Genomic DNA, 13,959 nt, shown 5'->3' on the forward strand with positions numbered 1-13,959 from the left:
TAGTAGGCTATTAAAGCCTCATGATTCCCATCAAGATTGCAGAGTGCACGGATTGTATGCAGCGTACGACTAGAATACAGGTGCAGATAGGTAGCAGGCTGAAGAAAACACAATGCTTGGGTTGCTAGTTGACAAAGTCAAGGTTTGAGATGACAGGGAGGAGCACCCTGAGTCAGAGAAGGTTTGCCCAGGAGAAAAAAGGAGCTAAAATGGCCTGCATTGGGAGCTTCAAGTCCTCCACTGAAGGTGAGTAGTTATGGAGGTAGGTGAGAGATCCAAGGAAAAGTGGAGGGAGCCAGAAATTTAAACTGAAATGACTCAATTAGTGTCTTGATGGCTCACTGACTTAAAACCCGCTCCGATACCATGTTAAAATACTGAGAATGCATGCTATGGAGGATCACTAATGAGCAAATAGACAATGATAATGAGCAACTAATATTATCCAAGCATAATGCAAGTACATCTGATTGATAATGACTACTGGAATGAGTGTGGGGATGAGTGCCTTTTATAGGCTTACAGTAGGTGGTATTGGTAGGTGAAGGTAGGTGAAAAGGGACCATGGCATTAGGGGAGTTTTGAGGTCTCGAAAATGCCCTGTAAGAGATCCTAGAGAGAGAAAACAATTTACGAAATAAAATCATTTTATAGAATTTTTAAAAGGTTTATATTTTGGTAAGTTAAAATATCAAAATTCGTTAATAAGTCATTGTCGTGATATTCTCGTGGTCACATCAAACCTAGAAATCTAGGTCGCCATAAAGTTGGCAAGGTTGTCATAATGAAGATCTTACCTCTCCTCATTAAAGTGAAAAGTAATATTCAATTTGAATTTTGGTGGATACTCGATTGCCTCCCTCCATCGTTTCTCCATCGTTTCTCTCTTCTTTTTTTCTCCTCCTTATTAGTCTCTTCTTTGTTTTCGTTCTTGCTTCTAATCATATCCTTAGCTATGGATCAATCACCCAATGATCTCTGTAACTCAGCTATGGATCAATCATCTAATGATCTCTGTAGCTCTCATAAAAGACCTCTCTATCATCTTCATATTGAGTTGGACAGTGAGTATGAACCGATAAGAAAGAGAACAAAATCTATCACGGTTACAGAGTCTATGAAACATATACTGAGGTTTGAAGGAAAGAAGAATATTGATCTTTGGTTAGATGGAAAGCTATATCCCAAAGATCCTAGCAGAAATAGCACTCCTCCTTTCTATAATAGCTCGTCATTAATGAGGTTTATTGGCGATGGCTACAATGGATTTTTAGGTTATACACTTAATCTTGTTGCAAAAAAGGATATCCTTGGACTAGAGAATCATCTTTTGATGAAACACAATATAGAGTTGTTGCAGAAGCTAGAGGATTGTCAACAAAAAATTCATTCATTGGAAAAGCGTATCAAAGCTTATCAACAAAAGCAAACTTTATTAGGCCTTCGAAATCGACAAAGAGCTCTTAAAAATATTGAGAATCTCAAATGAGGAGGAGGAGGCTGTGGTAAAAGAATCCAAGCAGCAAGGTATATTTTTTTTCACTTGAAAAATCTTAAATATGGCTTTATTTAAACTACTTGCATTGATTTGTGATGTTAATTTTGCTTAGATCTCTTCTACAACCAAATGCAAGTGAAAGAGATTCTTTAAAAGCAGCTCAGTTTTATTATCATCTTCTTCCTTCAGTGGTTTCAAAGGATATTTTGGAGAAGAAGAAATTTAAAAAGGCAAAGAAACAATGCTTGGAGTCATTTGTGAAGGATCATTCTTTGGATTCTGAGTTAGTACAGAAGACACTGGATAGTATTGGTATCAGTCGAGATGCTTATATGCAACTTTTCCAACTTTTACAATCAAATATGAAGCAAGGACAGGTACACAATTGCATACTTCCGAAACCATTTGTGGTTAGGACTATCAGACAGAGAGTTAATAACAAAGTGATGGAGATTCTAGGTGAGCCTTTTCATATCAAGGCTAGCTTCAAGGGCAAGAAAAAGGAGGTTACATTCAATGAATTTAACAATATTTTCCTTGACTTGCCCACCCTACAATGCTTAATGATCAAATTTTATGACTTGTTAGTAGTTGAGGCACAGGGAGTGGCTAGATTTGTGATTAAACTTGATGAAAGTGAGATTCTGAAATGTAAAAAATTGGAGAGAATCTCTATCACCTTGATGAATAGAGCACTTTCGTCAAGTCATTGCAATCACTCAACATCATTTAGTGTTCAATCTGAATATAACATCTGGTGGCTAGGAGCATTTGAGGTAGATACTGAGAATTTTGATATACTATATTGGGTTTTTCATCAAACATCAATACCTAATGTTATTCAAAGGCAACAAGCAGGAGAAGAGCTATTTGTTGAAGGATTAGGGAACTACAGGATTGAGTGGCACATAGCTGGTGACCTAAAGACACTCAAATGTATGTATAATGTATCAAAGGGAGCTAACTCGATATCTCCTTGCTTATACTGCATGTCACCAGCTGTAGAGTTAAACTCAAGCAATTGGAATAGAGCTCCCTCTAGGCACAATAAGGATCCACAGTTTAAACCAGTCTTGGACATTCCTTTAGCGAATGCCCATATTTGTACACTTCATGCACTTTGCAGGATAATTGAAAAGCTTGTTCATCTCTATATAGGATTTGCATGGAAGTTGAAGCCATTATCAACTAGAACAGATGCTATAACAAAGGTTGAAAAAGTTCTCTCTGCAATTGGTTTGCATGGTGGCAATGTTGTTATTGAACCAGATCTTCAAAAGTCTAAGGATGGTAATTGTGTCCCAAAAAAACCATCTATTGGTGGAGTGAAGGCTAGAAGGTTTCTAGGCTTTCATGGGAGACTTGGCAAGATAAACTCGAGAAATGGTGGCTCAACTATTAAATTTAATCAGTGGAAATCCCTACATAATGCAGTTAAGGATCACACTGATAATGGACAAGCTCGAAATAGAAAAGCTAAAGTTTGGGAAACACTAGACAAAGTGTTTTTTTATTGTGATAAGACTGAATGGAATGACGATGATCTCAAAGACTTTAAAAACCAATTGAACCTTTTCAAAAAGGCGATGACAGAAGCTTGGGGTGATCAACACTTTACTCACTATATGGTAAGAAGTTTGTATATGTTTGTTTCTTCATTGTCGAACTCATATAATGTTTTTTAATAACTTTCCTTATTTGTTGACTATGCAGCATATTCTATACAACCATGCTCCATACTTTATTAAACAATATGGATCTCTATCTATCTGGTCAACCCAAGGTATGGAAAAATCACATTATCAAGCAAGAACAAAATATTTCAGACATACAAGACATGGAGGTGGAAGACACAAAGCCAACAGTTTATTAGAGGTCTTTCAATGGTTCTATTGACAAATTTGGCATAAATTCAAGCTTAAAGATACAACCACATCAAGCAATACATCATCTTTAGCAAGGACTATACAAATTGTTACCCAAAGAAGAAAAGATAGATATTTAAATTCTTGCGCAAAGCAAAGATTTACAAAATGGTTACAAACCAAACAAAGAGTTGGGAAAAGATGGGTTTCAAGAAACCCTTAATCTTTGGCATCTTCTAGTCTGATTGTGTTGCAGAAGAGTCCTTAGTTTCAGGCACCTCAACAGGGCCTTCAGTGGAGTCCTTGGTTTCAGGTAGCTCGATAGGGCCTCTAGAGGAATCTTTTGTTTCATCCCACTCAATAAGACCTCTGTATTTCAAAAACTCTTGTTTTCGATAGCCCGGAAGAAGCTTCAAATTCTTACTATCTCCTACATAAGAGAGCAAATAGGAGCCAAGAACTCCAAAATATCCAGCTCTAGAACCACTGTATCCAGGCATAAAGCCAAAAACTCTTATGGCTTCTTCCTTCTCCACCAAAATGATCTTGTCCAAACCTCTGCTGAAAACTTGAGATCTAATAACCTTTGAGATAGCTCTCAAAGCCATCATTGGTAGACTTGGAGAGCTTGACAATCTACTATGATATATTACAATTGTTTGATTGTTTAAGTTTCCAATATAATGGCCAAGGCTTTGATTTTTTCCAAGCTTCATTGGCCTAGAGCCCTTGGCCCTTCCAAGAAAGTTGTCCAGATCTTCAATCTCAATCTATAGAACAAACCACAACAGTACAAGATATAAGATATTTATCTATAATGCATAATAAAGTCTAACATAAACTCAATGGGTAACTTCGAATTATATTTCATACCTTAGGGTGTTCATCTTCTTCAAGAAGACTATCATCATAAAGATTTATTGAACTCTTGGGCTTCTCATCTGATGGTGACTTCAATCTCTCTTCATACCCTACATCATCAATATGAAGTTTCTTCTGGACTTGCAAGAACTCTTCTTCTGTAGGTAGCCCCCCCTTTTCGTATTCTATGATCTGATTAATACATGTATGTAAGGCTATAGAGCTATCTTGGAAATTCTCTCCCTCAACATCAAGACTTGCTAGTGGTTCTTGTTCATAACCTATAAAATTCATGTCATTTTTGCCCCAACCTGCAAGGATTGCTAAGCAATAATCTTCTCTAAGATCAAAAAGATGTTGAATATCATTTAGCAACACATATCTCTTCTTGTTGATAAGATAAGTGGGAAATGTTGGAACACAGGCAAGAGGACCTTCTTCATCAACCTGTGCACTTGGCTCAATCTCCTTTTCTTCCACCATTGTGATATTGTCACTCTTGAATAAACCTACATCAAAACCTTGGACAAGTTGATTCTCAACATCTTCTTGGAACATCTCCTCCTTCTCTTCGACCTCCTTATCCATACTTGCAATATCCTCTAGCTTTCTCTGTTGGTCTATATCTGGAGAAGAATTTTCCATGTACTGAAGATACACAATAAATCCAACGTCCTTGTGGATTAGAAGGCATTGGTGTTGATACCTGTGGAAAGGGCAACATGTTTCTTTCTTTCTGAATTCCTCATCAATGAGGTTGAACCTGCCGAGCAAAGTTGACCTGGATGTATTGGTGGCTCCCATGACATCACTATAATGAACAAATCCATTGACTTCCAAACCTTGCACATGTCTATCATAAAAACATCTGTACTCCTTAAGTTTATCATCAAGATCCTCTAATAACTCCTTCAAATCAAAAGGAACATTGAAAATTTCCCTGATATAGCAAAACTTGGAAGAATTTCCAGTGATGTGTAAAAAATCAAAGAGCCTATCATCAGATGTCTCAATTATCTCCTCCTCATCCATTCCTTCCAGAGATAGCTTCCTCTTTGTCATTTTGACCAGAAAAATATTTATCCCTGAAAAAAAAAAGCAGAAAAGAACCAATATCCAATAAAACAAGATGATATCATGGAAAGAGGCCCCAACATTGATTTTCCAAGACAAAAAAATCAAAACAGGAGAATTTTTTTAGTTGACCGGTGAAACGCGAAAATTCAAGTGTGTAAGGCAAATGCCTGTGAAGGAATCGCGTTTCATCAGACACTAGCTTGAAGACAAAAATTATTCTAAAATGTGGCCGGTGAAACGCGATACTAAGAAAAATATCATCAACAGAGACATTGTCTCGCGTTTTACTTGTCAAAAATTGCAAATGAAGAAAAGAAACATGAACAATAAATAAATTCTATGGAAACACACAAATTGATGATATAATCATTTTTGGAAAAGATATGCTGCATTTGAAAGATAGAAAGCACATAACATCTTTAATTGTTTAAGTGTTATAAAACATTCTTTCTATATTAATCAAATTTATTTTGTTAAAATGCTTGTAATAAAAAAAATTGTTACCTATCAAAGATTGTTGAACTGCTCTCCACACAGGATGCAAGGACCTTGAAGGGAAGTCGAGACGAAATTTTGGCAGAGAAGAAGACAATGTCGGAGAAATGGGTTTGAAATGCTTTTATATCGACCGTTAAGCATGTGGTGATAGTTCCAACGAAAAAGTTTGTGTAATAATGGAAATACACGTGTGTGACTTAACACAGCGTAATAAACTCCTCAGAAGACGTGTGCATTCTCTTTTTCCAAAAATACGTTTTACGTGTGTTAAATAACCCTTTTCCAAGTAAATAAAAAATTCCGATAAGCGAGGGTACGTCACACGTGTGTTATTAACACTTTGCGAAGAACGTTGAGTCCATGCAAATTCACCGCCTTCAGCTTTCATCGCATTTCATCGCTACTCCATCTTTGTTTTTGGTGTTCCTTCCAGTCTCCACGCATTTCCTTCTAATCTCCAAGCATTTCACTGCTTCCCCAACAAAGCAAACCTTCAAGCATATTGTCATCTTTAGGCTGAAATTGTGAAGAACAAGCTAAGAAGAAGGTATGGTTTCTGCATCTTGCTTTTCAATAACAAGCTCCATTCAATGCATTGTTTTGATATTTTTCCTTAATCCTTTATGTTATTATTAGCTCATGACCACTACAAAAGAATTTTTTCCACAGTGAAAGCATTCCTTAATATAGTGGATATTTAAGAAAATCTTACTGTGATCTGCATGAGCTATCTGAAATCCATGCTGCTGTAAATAATTACTTATCTGAGAATTCCATGCTCTCGGTGACTGTTTCTTTCCTCCCTAATTCTATGGATATTTTAAGTAATCTTAAAAGCTTTCCTTGGTCAATTTTTATGCTATTCATGAGCTGTCTGGTGAAACGCGAAAATAAGGTACTTCAAGCAGGTTTCCTGGCTTAAATTCGCGTTTCACTGGACACAATGGACAACAAGTCCGGTGAAACGCGAAAAGAAGCAGCTGCAAGGAGGCGCCTTGCTTGACACTCGCGTTTCACTAGACAGCTCGAGAAAAATTCAGCTGATACGAGAAAACGCCATGCAGCATAGATAACTCTTGTCTGGGACTTGCGTTTTGCTTTACATGCTGGAGAATAAGTAACATATGTTTTTTTGGCAGATGGCTAGGACTAAGGCAACAGCAAGAAAAGAGAAGATTGATCCTAGGGATTTAGCATCAAAGATTCATCAGTCTTCAAAGCCTCAGAAGCTCTCTAGAAAGTCAAAGCCAAGGAGAAGGTTTTCTCAAAATGTCAGGTGTCTAAGGGAGATTAGGAAGGCAGTAAATGCTCTTGACAATGCAATTCCAAAGTTGTCTTTTCAGAGGCTTGTCAGGGAAATTTGTGACAGATATAGTTTGGATAGTTTCAGATGGACAAGAACAGCTCTTAATTGTATACAAGAAGCCACAGAGGATTTTCTAATTGAGTTTTTCCAAGATGCCTACATTTGTGCTGCTCATGCTCATAGGCTCACACTCATGGACAAGGACATGGTAATTCTTAGGAGGCTAAGATATAGATTTTCAAAGGTCCTTGAGCCAATTCCCCTCACTGATATGAAGACATTTAATATCCTTAATGTGCCCCCAGCTAGAAGAAAGAAAGATGATTCTGGTGTCAGGGTTGAGGATGTCACCCATGAGAAGGATACAAGGCAACATGAAAAAGAGGAGAAGGCTAAAGAGGAACAAGCAGATAAATGGAGAGAGTATAGGAGGCAAAGGGTTGAAGAAAGGGAAATAGAGCAACTAGAGTCCTTTGAAAATGAGCTAGCCACCCTTCTTGAAGCAACTAATCCAAAAGGATTCAGTGTGTTTTGTTTCTTACCTGGTGACTTAGGCAAAAGAACTGAGGTTATCTCCTTTGATGCTGCATGTGTTCAGATTCTTAAGGATAAAAGAAGAGAAGTAAATGACAGTCTTATTCTTGCTGGCCTAAGGTATGTCCATCCATAATTACTTATACTTTTTGATATTTTTTTAGCAATAAGATTTTTCTTGTTTATACTCACTATTTCTATGCCTTTTCTAGGTGTATAATGCATGAGTTTCCTTTGGATATACAACAAAAAATTGAGGTTTTTGATCCATCTATCTCATTCTTTATGAGGAATGAGCTTGATGCAAGTTTTATTGAGCACTGGCTCAATTTGATTGACTTCGATACTTTGGAGCTGCTTATAATTCCATATAATGAAAAGTAAGTGATTCAATATTCTATTAGAGTTTTTGAGATTTTATCCTACTAATTTGTTGAGATATGATTGCTTTTAGTTCTCATTGGAGCTTGATTGCAATAGACCTTGTGGATAAGCAATGCTTTTTAATCAACTCTATGAAAGGAAGCCATGGAAATGCTAAATTGTAAGTTATATTATCCAAGGGCTCCTTGATATTTCAATTCTTTTTTTTGTAAGTACTCTAAATTTCAACATATTTTATATACAGAGGTGCCAAAAGATTAATTGAAGAGCTAGAGAAAAGACCCCCTATGCCATCTGATTTGCTTGCAACAATGCAATATAGACAAGTTGCAGTAAGTTATTCATTAAAATAATTGAAACATGAGTTTGTTCTATGAACTACCATTCGTCCTCTTTATAGTTTTACTTTGTGTTGGTGGTTGCAGTGTCCCCATCAGGATGATAGCCATTCTTGTGGCTGGAGGGTGATTGCAAATGCTAGAAGAATGGTTAACTTTGTTTATCTTAATGATGATAAACATGTAAAGGTAATATGAAAGATGCTAAACTTTAAGATAGATATTAATTGAAAATAGTCCATTGATGATAAAAATATAGTCTATTGTAAGAACAATAATGAACTAAAACTCTTTTTTCTATAAATGTGTGACAGTTTTCGAAGGATTGCTATACATCTGAGCATATTTGGTACATCAGAGCAAAGCTCTTGAAGTATATGATAATCAATTGTATACAACCAACAACAGAGATTGGTGGGGATTTGCACCATGAAGGAGATGTGGTGCCTATAACCACGGAAGGCAAATCCACAGCTTCAACACCTTCTATACCCAAGACATCAAAGAAAGGCAAAAGGACTCCTAAAAAGGATAGTTCTCCAAAAAAGAAATAGCTTTGCCATATCGCCTTGTAGGCCTTCATATATAGAAATTTGCCCTTCAGCCCTTGTATATCTCATAGAGATGGCAGATAGACATCTGCTACAAAATTTGTACATGTATTTTATATTGATAGTAAAGATATCTTTTCTTGAATGTCATTGCAGTGTATTTTATTTTCTCTCCTTTTCGATATCTGCAAAAAATAAATTACAAATGTTTGTTAGTTAGAAAGTGAGATCTTGATATACATCTAAGTAGATATAATATGATGTGAAAACTTACTCGTTTCTTGTCAAGTTGGAATACAAAGGAGCATGGTAGTTCAATGTCTTCATTTTGTAAATCCATCCTCACTTGATGTAGCGTACATGATTTTCTGATCTTTAAGATTGCAATAATATACTCGTTGAACCAAATATCAAGATCCACAATAGGATCCTTGCTGAAATCATTAAGATTCTGGTCTAAAGCAACTAGACTACTACCAACAAAATGCCATCGACTATAGTAAAAGCTAAGGATAAAATTTTGAGTAGCAATCATATATTTACAAGCTATAGAGTCTTGATCTATCTTACATATAATTTTTCCTTCTGTCCTTGTATCCCATCCTTCATCAACAAATTGTATGATATGATCATATGTTAGTCTCTTCACTGAAAGCATGGTTTTTGTTATTCTTATCTCCATATTAGAGAAGAAATCAATAAATATATTAATAGGCATAAATAAAGTAACTTTGCTTAGCCTACTTGAGATATTAGATTTTAGTGCTTTCTGGATCTCAGAAAATATCTTACATCTATAGCCCTCACTAGTAGCTGGACTTGGCAAAGGCCACTCAAAGCTTGAAAAATCTGGCAAAGGAAGGAGTTTTATTGATCCCCATTGGCAACACCGCATAGGAATAACATAAGAATGGTCATAAAAGAATATTCCATTCTCTGCAAGCTCTGTCTTCTTTCTACCTCTATACATTTCTTCTCCAATTGAACCATGTATAACATCAATAACATCAATAATAGATTCCACTGGTTGCCATTCCTCAAGATTAGAGGGATAGACATCTACAAGACAAACAAATATTATAATGGAAAAACCTAAACCATGTTTAAGAAAGGAAAAACTTTAAGAATCAAATTCTTACAATTTGGTCTATGCATTGGAAGCTTTGAAGATCCAGGTTTCAAACACAGCTCTCTATGCATGAACACATGTTGCACTAGTACCTCTTTGATACTATTCTTATTTGCTCCAAGCTTAAAATCTCGGATTCTGCCCTTCCAAGCAGAGATAAACGAGCTCTCATGTCTTTGCCTTTTTCCACGTTTTGCTTGTTGCATGGTGATCCAACTACCTTTGCTAATGATAGTAGGAATCCATCTTCCATCAGTTTGGAATGAGTTAAACACTGATATGGATGTGATTTGGGAGCTTGGACGCCTTGTTGAAGGTCAAATTTCTGTATCCATGGTAGAAGAGAGAGATACATGCACACAGAGAGAGAGAGAGAGAGAGAGAGAGAGAGAGAGAGAGATAGATAGAGAGAGAGAGAGAGAGAGAGAGGACTAGGCTATCATAACGGAGGGAAAAACAATAGAGGAATAAAAGAAACGAGGGAAAAAACTGAGCGCCATACTTTTCACCAATTTGAATTTCGATTACATCAGTCATTATCATTAATCTAGAAACATCATTAAATAAAAGTAGCCGAGACTCTATGCCATTAATGCAAAATATGTCATAATCACGAATATAAGAGACTAAAAATACATAATAAAAATACAAATTCGTAATATTATCATATTTATATATTTTTGTAAAATGATTTTTTATTTTTTTTAAATTAGAAGTTCCGTTACGGAGGCTTTGCTCTTATTGGTCTAGAGCACTCTCTCTCCACATCCTAAAAGGCATTTTCGAGACCTCAAAACTCCCCTAATGTATTCAACAACTGTGGTTTTAATAAACCGTGCATACATGACCTAGTCTAAGGCTTTATTTGCAGTCTGTTTCTTTGCCTTGTTTGTCCCATACAAAGAGGCTATGGTGGATGTGATTGCACATTTCTCAACACTTTGCACCTTTTTGCTTTGGAGCCATCATTCGTGAGTGGGTTCGAGAGATAAAGAAGGAGGGATGAACTCGGGATGGGAGAGCATGAGAGAAGATTACCTAGTTGATGATTGAGAGAGGGGGGTTTGAGTTAACTCTTTCCCTCTTTAACCCTCTCTCTAACTCCCCCTCTTGCAGCCTCTTGAGGTAACCCCCCTCTCTCTCTCTAACTCTCCTTGCAGCCTCTCGGGGTAACTCTCTCTCTCTCTCTCTCTCTCTCTAACTCTCTCTTGAAGCCTCTCAAGGTAACTCCCTCTCTCTCTCTCTCTCTCTCTAACTCTCTCGCAACCTCTCAGGGTATCCTTTCTACTTTCACAACTGAGTAGAGAGCATGCCTTTATATAGGCAAAAGGGAGTGCATGCTGCCTCTCCCTTCCCTTCTCTTTCTCCTCTCTTTATGTCAAAACAACTCCTTCACTTAGAGTGGGAGCCTCTCTCTCTTTTTTTAATTATTTTATTTTCTTTTTTTAAAGCGGGTGTTTGTGAGACTGTTTTGATGATGCTGATGATGATAAAGATGGTGATGATGATGATGATTACGATGATGATGATGACAATGATGACGATGATGATGATAATGATAAGGCCCGCAGCTTGTTCGATTAGGAGGCGGCCCTCTTTGCGGCGTCATATCAATTCAACGTCTCTTTTTTTATCTTTAAAAGAAATATTAGTCTGTTAGTAATAATGGTTAGTAAGTTAAATACTAACCTTACTAACCTTATAACTAACTTACTAACTCATAACTTACTAACTTACTAATTAACTCTACTAACTTACTAATTAACTTTACTAACTTATAAACTAACTTACTAATTAATGTATAAACTAACCTTATAAACTAACTAACATTTATTGGAGGCACGGGAATATTACAGAGGGCATACATATATGCATAAGTAGAAGCTAGTTAGTTTTACTAACTACTAATCCCAAATCTAACATTTTGGATTTTCCCAAATACATTTGCAACCATGTCACCACATCACAAAAATAGGCTCGTCTTAGTAGCTTGACTACCATGCCTCCAAACACATGTACTATATGGCTTAGTAATTAATACCCATATATCCCCATGTACACACATTTAAAGTCACACACAACTCCAAACATCCTCACATCTATCCCCAAACTATTGTACAATGCTAAGAAATGGCTTAAACACCCTCACCCACTTGACTAAATGGATCCTCTATTGCAGTTAGATCTAGAGAAATTGTTAGAAAATAATACTATAGAGCCTGGTATAAACATTAAATGGAAAGACATATAGCATGCTATATCTAAAGTAGCGAAGAGATAGACAAGAATAGAGTTATTGGCCATGCCTAGGCCTCGGTTAGTCATGGGTGTCAGAGAGCCAATGATTAGGTAGCCACCTATTGTGCCTTTTGTAGACTCTTCAAAAGACAATGCCATGAATGGAATTATCAGAAATATGTGGGATCTGCAAATCAATCTTGCTAATCTTGAAGAATTAGGGAAAGCTTCTACTTTGAAGTCCTTGCCTAGGGAAGATTTTGTCTATTACATATGGCATGACAATATAGAGCATAAACGTAGAGACTATGAGTCACATAGAGCTGCTTTAAGAAAGAATTTTATTTTTTGGGGGAATGGAAAGATTCATGTAGATGAATTTGATATGACTCTTTTTACGGACATTGAGAAACTTTAAGGAGGTATACATAAGATTCTTGAAGATCTTGTAGTGTGGAATGCATACATAGTTGTAGATATTACTACCTATGGACTCTAAATAGAGAGATCTTTAGTTTGTAGTGCACATAAGAAAGCAGAGTTATGGGTCTATGCCATGCAAACTTTAGGTAATGGTAAGTTTGAAAGGCAAAGCTAAATGATACAAGTTGGAGTATTAGAGAAAAGATTGGGTGGGATTCTCCATGTGGATTCTTATTCTGTCTATGCTTATTTGGTAAAACAACAAAACATATATGTAATAGTGTAAGATAAAATAGGAAGATAAGAGCATGGAAGATGTACATAAGAAGAAAGAGTTAAAAAAAAGAAACATGAAAAGCCAAAGGGAAACCAACTAGGATACAAGCTACTCTTTGACATAAGGACCACCACAAATCTTAGATTTTGGAAGAGAGGATTCTAATTAGTAAATTTGAGTTTACATTTGGTGAAATCCTTAAGATAAAAAAAGAGAGTTTCATGAAGAAATTATAGACATTATAAATAGAAAAATATAGTTTGTGGGTGAACCAACTCATGCTATGATACGAAGTGAAGAAGAAATAGGTTAACGAGGCATATGGTTAGTTTTTGAAGATAATGTACATGTCGAGGTTACTTGTGAAGAAGCAAGAGAACTTATTATAGATGGTGCTAAAGGGAACAATGTCACATAGAAGACTTTGGTATGTAGTAAAAATACAAGAGATGTACAACCTATACACTATACAAGGATGACATGGCTTCAAGGGTGATACTTAGGGGTCTATTCTAGGAACCATTGGGTCCACGCTACCATAATGACTACACTAAAAATTGGAGGGATGGAAACTCCACATGTTACATTGATAGACCATAGTTTAGAGATAAATGTCATAGTGAAGATTATCACGATGGCATATAAGTGTTGACCATATATGGAGGATATAGGCAACCAAAAATTTCATCGTGGACATGTATGCTTCCCTAAATGTGAAGATTACCATAGGAGATGTATAGGATAATCATCATTTCTTTGTGTAATATTCCTCGTCATATCCAGTGATCTTAGGGCATCCATTTATTACTATAGTATGGATGGAGACTAAAGCTCTAAATGATGGTTCTACCTATGTAAGAATGGAGAGCAAATACAAGAGAAGAGAAGTGCAATTTATGATAGGCTATGTCAATCATGTAAGGAACAAGAATAACCCATAATGCAAGATGAACCACTTGTAGATATTACACAACATAACA

This window comes from Lygodium microphyllum, chromosome 29 (assembly GCF_053477565.2).
Source record: "Lygodium microphyllum isolate KBCC chromosome 29, Lygodium_microphyllum_v1.1.10, whole genome shotgun sequence".
Lineage (NCBI taxonomy): Eukaryota > Viridiplantae > Streptophyta > Polypodiopsida > Schizaeales > Lygodiaceae > Lygodium > Lygodium microphyllum.